The following is a 6,315-nucleotide window of genomic DNA, read 5'->3' as shown; positions in this document are numbered from 1 at the left end:
AAATAACAGAAACCATAGATTTTACATGGTTAAAACACCTGGTGCAAAAGTATGTTTCCCACAAACCCTATTCATTGAACTCCTGTTGAACAAAGGAGTGTACTGTCCCTTTAATCGTTGTCACTGTGTATATTTATAATCATTTCTAAAATGTTTGCACCCTCTTTGTCCAGTTCTTGTACTTAGGGTTGCCACCTGGCTGGTATTTTACTGGCCTGGCCTGTAAAAATGTTGCTTGACACCAATGTTATTTATAGGGAAAACATAAAAATACAAGACGGCCCGGTATATTTTTCCAGAAAAGGTGGCAACCCTCTTGTACTGCAAAAGTTAACGTTCTGCATATATACAGTAGAACTGTTAAAAATACATACATTTGAATTGGCAAACACTTCTATTATGTAAACATAATTATTCACATAATTATGATTAACAAGCAGGGTTTGTTTTTAGTTGGAGTATCCTATCCTATATAATAAAGTTCAAGTGTCTCTGCGTCCAGTCCCTGTGTCCGTGGAATTGCGCTACTGCGCATGTGCCCCAGCAGTAGACCGCCTCCTGAAAGCTCTGCCAATCACATGTTCGGACACATACCGCATACCCTATCATCTGCCCTGTCGTCCAGTGGCATCGTAGATGACATTCCCCGGTCCCTGGCTGGACCACGTGGTGTGCGCGCTGCGGGTAACCAGGTAAGCGAGCGGCGGAGACACAGGATGCCGGGGGTGGGGGGAACCGGAGCTGACAGCGGTTGCCTTCCTGGGACAAAGACACAGGTAGGCACAATGAAGCTTTCTTTGCGTGGCGGCTTTCAGGCAGGCTCAGTGGTGATGCTGGAAAAGAATGTAACCTGGTATGCGACTGCTGAGCGCTCCCCACACACACACAGCAAGGGAAGCCGACGAGTAGCACAGCTGTATATAAGGGAGACGCTCATGGCTGTGTCACAGGAGATGCCACTCTCCAGTGGATTTTTTCAATACATTATGAATTTTGCATTTGACAAAACCCAGGTGCTGTTTGATGAGCCACTTGAACTTCACTGCTACATACAAGGTGGTGGAAAAGAGCTATAGAAATTCTTCTTTGGGATACAACTGGAAGTTGATAGATGTATTTCCAGCCTTCTTAACTACTTATCTGTTGTTAGGACATGATCACCTCAGCAGCTGCTGAAAGCTAACTAATTCCAGAGATCAAATAAGACAAGAAAGAATGTATTTGGTTGGTTTAAACTATGAAGGAATTGGTGCATAGAACTCTCCCTGAGTGTTTAATGCTGATAGGAAAGTTTGCTGAAGGAGGAATAAAGGGCTGGGCTGTTTCTGGCGTTTCCTTCTCTGTGGAAGATCCTTTATTGTCTCTTCATCCTATATCCTAAGTGTCTATGCGTCCAGTCCCTGTGTCCGTGGGATTGCGCTACTGCGCATGTGCCCCACGGACCGTCTCTGGCGAATGTTTGACTACATATGTTCTAGCACCCATTAATTTAACAGGCTTAATGTCTAGTGTTTAATATTTGCGCTACTGTGTTCAGTAGCACAGATTATATACATCAATGAAAACCCCCCATAACCCTGCCATATAAAACTACATTTAGTTATAATGAACAAAAATTTATATTCTAGAATGGGGGCAGAATTTTGTCTTTGCCCTTATAATTTTGTATGTGCAGATAACGATATAATACACAAAAGCCATGAATATCCTGTAAATTATATCCTTATAAACGGTGAGTTCTGATGTCATCAGTTATAAACGGTGAGTTCTGATGTCATTTCTGTCACATGACTCATTGAAATTTGTGTATTATAATAAATAAAGTACCCCAGTTGCAAAATATGAGGATATTAGAAGTTACCTCGGAGTTCCATGACCTGTATAAAAACACTCGGCCTTCGGCCTCGTGTTTTTATATGGTCATGAAACTCCTCGGTAACTTATAATATCCTTATATTTTACAAGAGGGGGTAATTTATTCACTATATAATGTATTTTTCAAATGCTTTGACAGATTTCCAGCTGGGCAGAATATACAGATCAGTGCTTATTCTTATCCAGACAGTCCTCTGCACACAAGAATTCCAAACAGAGTTGCCAGCTGGCCAGTATATTACTGACAGAGTTCATAATACACCAGTTGACAGTTAGGGGCCCATTTACTTAGCTCGAGTGAAGGAATAGAAGAAAAAATACTTTGAATTTCGAATGGTCGAATATGACTACTTCGACCATCGAATAGGCTACTTTGACCTTCGACTACGACTTGGACTTCGAATCGAACGACTCAAACTAAAAATCGTTCAACTATTCGACCATTCGATAGTCAAAGTACTGTCTCTTTAAAAAATACTTCGACCCCCTACTTCGACAAATAAAACCTACCGAGGCCAATATTAGCCTATGGGGAAGGTCCCCATAGGCTTTCTAACAATTTTCTGATCGAAGGAAAATCCTTCGATCAATGGATTAAAATCCTTCAAATCATTAGATTAGAAGGATTTAATCGTTCGATTTTTCCTTCGATCATTTGATCGTAGGAATTGCGGTAAATCCTTCAACTTTGATATTCGAAGTCGAAGGATTTACATTCGGCAGTCGAATATCGAGGGTTAATTAACCCTCGATATTCGACCCTATGCCTTGTGTGATTTCGGTTACATGTGTATGGAAGGGAGAGTGTATATGCACAAGTACCTTCATGCCCAAATGCTTGCAAATTTGCACCTTGCATGTGTGTTAATAAATGATTAATAATGATTATAAATGTGTTAATAATGATCCCGAGTGTACTTTTCACACTGGTAAAAATTAGACAATGCCAAACTTATGAATGGGGAAAAGAAAAGACATTTAGAAAGGCCAATATGTATTTTCTACAAAAATATCCAGAAATAGTGCTAGCCATAACCTTGCATTGTTAGAAAGATTTACTTTTTCCACTGGTGCATTAACCAACAGCAACTATGCAATAACCAGATTTGCTTGGGTTACTGCTATTAAAATAATGAAAGTGAAGTTATTGTAGGTGATTAAGTCATATGGGCATATACTGTATATTGCAGTGTTAACCATCATAACCTGCAGCATTTCAGATCCTCCTATTTGTCTGCTATATTTCTGTCACTTAGATTGTAAGCTCTACAGGGCTGAGACTGCCATCCTTCTGACTCTTTGACAATTAGCTCTTTATGACAGCTGCCTGCCTGAACCTGGAGAAATTTCTCTTGGCTAAAATGTATTTGTGTGCTCTTGGTAAATTGGTAACTATTCATTGGAAAAAGTTTACCTGTAGAAAACTTGTCAGTGTTCACCAATTCAGAGTATTTTCACTAATGCAAAGTTAATTCTTTAGAGTGGGGAATGTTTAATTTCTGGTGCCCCAAGGTTTGAAGATGGGCAAAATCACAAGTCAGTGAAGTCAGAAATGTGGTGCTGAGTATTGCATTTAGCAGATGGTAGTACTGTATACTGACAGAATGCATGGTTAGATGAGAGCAAGCTTCTCTAAAGCAAAGTGTTTTAAGAGATAATTTAAGGGCAGAAATATTGGGATAATGTTGGGTAGAACATGGGATGTAATTCTAGAGTAGGGGTGCACTCTTGAATGTGTGTATGTGAAGAGGTAGTGAGTGAGAAGATGAGAAGCAGATCAGTAAAAGAGAGACACAAGGAGTTTGGTGAGTAATTGAAGATAAGTTCAGAGATGTAGGGTGGAGCATAGCAAAGTTGTGAACTCCATTGGGTTATTAGTTTGAATTTACAGTGACAGTAGTTAATACACAACATGAGAGAGGGTAAATCAGCATTTTGGTGGCATCTTGAGTGATAATTTGTTTTTATTTACTGGCTATGAGGAGTAGAATTAAGAATAATTCCAAGGCCTAGAAGATGAAATGATAGTTAACTATAATATACACTTCTGAGATGTTATAGAAGTTGAACAGTGAATAGCACTATTTCTGTCTTAGTGGAAAGTGAAATTACATTATAAAATATCCATTAATATGGTATACTAATAGACTCATAAATGAGGAAGAACTAGATCATGATCTATAAGTAGGTATATACAGTAGACTAGCCTCTGATTCAGATTGAGGGCAACCAGATAGGAACAAAAGTACAATTTGCAGGTCAAACAACTTTTAGGAGACAACAGGCTCTGATATTCAGGAAAGCAGAATTAAAACAACATACAAATATCTTTTATTCAACATATGTCAGATACAGGAAGATAAGCATAAGGAAGACTGAAAAGAAAGTAAAGACCTATAGAGTGTAGGAATTTTAAATGCTGCAAAATCTTAAATAAGTTCGAAACATAAATTTGAAGAACTACTTCTGACCACTTGACAAAATTCTCCCGAGAGTGGCCAGTGCAGTGTAGTTACGTTACTGCCCCCCACATGATCTCACAGTTTATAGGAATAGGTGGAATTCTGATATTAAAGTTTCATTCTCTTGAATTCCTGTTAAATGCTACTTGCATAAAAATAATCTTTTTAAAAAAACAATACGTAAAAAAAACAAAATGTAGTTAAATTTCACAGTTTTTATGAAATTGATGTTCCTGTCTTGGTCAACTGACAAGGGCTCAATATAACAGTGATATAAACAAAAAAATTCACTTCTCTTGCCTGAGTGCTTCTTATTAAAAAGAGGATTTACTACCATTTGGAGAAGTTATAGCCAATCCTGTGTATACATAGAGAGTTGCAATTTGGGTACACTAATGCATCTTTATCATGCTTTTCATTATTTTCTTTTATATTTTCTTGTCCCATGCTCAATTCTTAACATTTTTTAAAAAATGAGTTTCAAATGGTGTCCTCTAATTAAGACTACTGTACATATTTCTATTGATATCACTTTTTTAGTCTCATTACACAGAATGAGTTTCAAATGGTGTGTTCTCTAATTAAGATATCACTTTTTTTTAGTCTATTATGATCTGCAAAACTTTAATTTTTTCTGTTGGATGACCAGATAAAGTATTATACTTTGATAAAAGCAGGAAGAGTTTATCACATCTGCAAGTCTTCAAAACCCTCAAAAATATACATGTGGACTAAAACCCATGTTTTTCCAAAAGAATATACCATTTTATTTCTCTGTTACACTGGTTTTTAAAATTTATGTCTTGAGTGAAAATATACCCTGTTTTTATCTTTCTACAGTACCTTGAATAGCACTTCCTATTGACTCCTATAGTAACCTGACAGGCTTTTAAGTGGCAAGATTTTTATTTTAAAAAATTCTCACACTTGGCTAAATCTTAAATATTCTTGGGTAAAAAAATTTTTTTCCCTTTTGAATTTAAATTAAAAACAAAAACAGTACGACATCCCAAACAAACAATTCTTATGCTACTTATAAATCAGACATTATGTGGAATCCAAAACCACTATTCAGACAAATCAATCCCTTGCATATTTTGAAAATATGTCACAGACATTCTTACCCTAATCACCCAATCTCATTACTATACTCTCATCTAGCGACCAACACCACAACCATACATGTCCAAATGAGAAGAGGATCTTAACATCAACATATCAGAAAAGACCTGGGCAAACATCTGGGACACGGCTAGGAGGACATCTACTTGTGCAGTCTCTAGTGAACGAGCATATAAAATTATTTTCCGGTGGTACTATACTTCCTCTCGCATTAGCAAACTCAGTGGCAATCCAAATCTCTCATCCTGCTTTAGGGGCTGTGGGGAAAGGGAATTGTTCATACACACATAGTGGACTTGTACAGTTGCCAAGAAATTCTAGAAGACAGTAGCAACCCTGCTCTCTGAGGTCCTACACTGCACCATACAAGCAACTCCTCACACATTCTCGCTAGGTATGAAAATAAGAGTCATACACTCAAAGCAGTCCCACAAACTAGCCACTCACATCCTTACAGCAGCAAGATCATTATTAGCAGCATTGGAAAAAAACACAAATACCAGGACTACAGACACTGATCAGAGCGATGGAATCGATTAGAGAGCATTTACTAGAGAGGAGCTATGAGGGAGAGCTGGAGTGGCTTCCGTGGACCCATCATCTGGAAAACTTGCAACAGGGAACCAATAACTTACCTTAGGATGCCCAATATAAAAAGCGTATCCCTTTTAGACAGGATCAGAATAGAACCGGTGCCTAAACTCTTAACCTAACCTCTATTTTTTCTTCCCCAATTTATCCTACTTTTCTATAAGTTTGACAAAAGAGCTAAACTGTGGTGTAATATGTTACCAATGGGTACAATACCTAATTCTAAATGTCTTAAGAATCCACTGTAGCAAATTGTGTCAATGTG

Source organism: Xenopus laevis, chromosome 1S (assembly GCF_017654675.1).
Source record: "Xenopus laevis strain J_2021 chromosome 1S, Xenopus_laevis_v10.1, whole genome shotgun sequence".
Lineage (NCBI taxonomy): Eukaryota > Metazoa > Chordata > Amphibia > Anura > Pipidae > Xenopus > Xenopus laevis.
The sequence above is the reverse complement of the archived record's forward strand: the minus strand, read 5'-3'. Positions refer to the sequence as shown.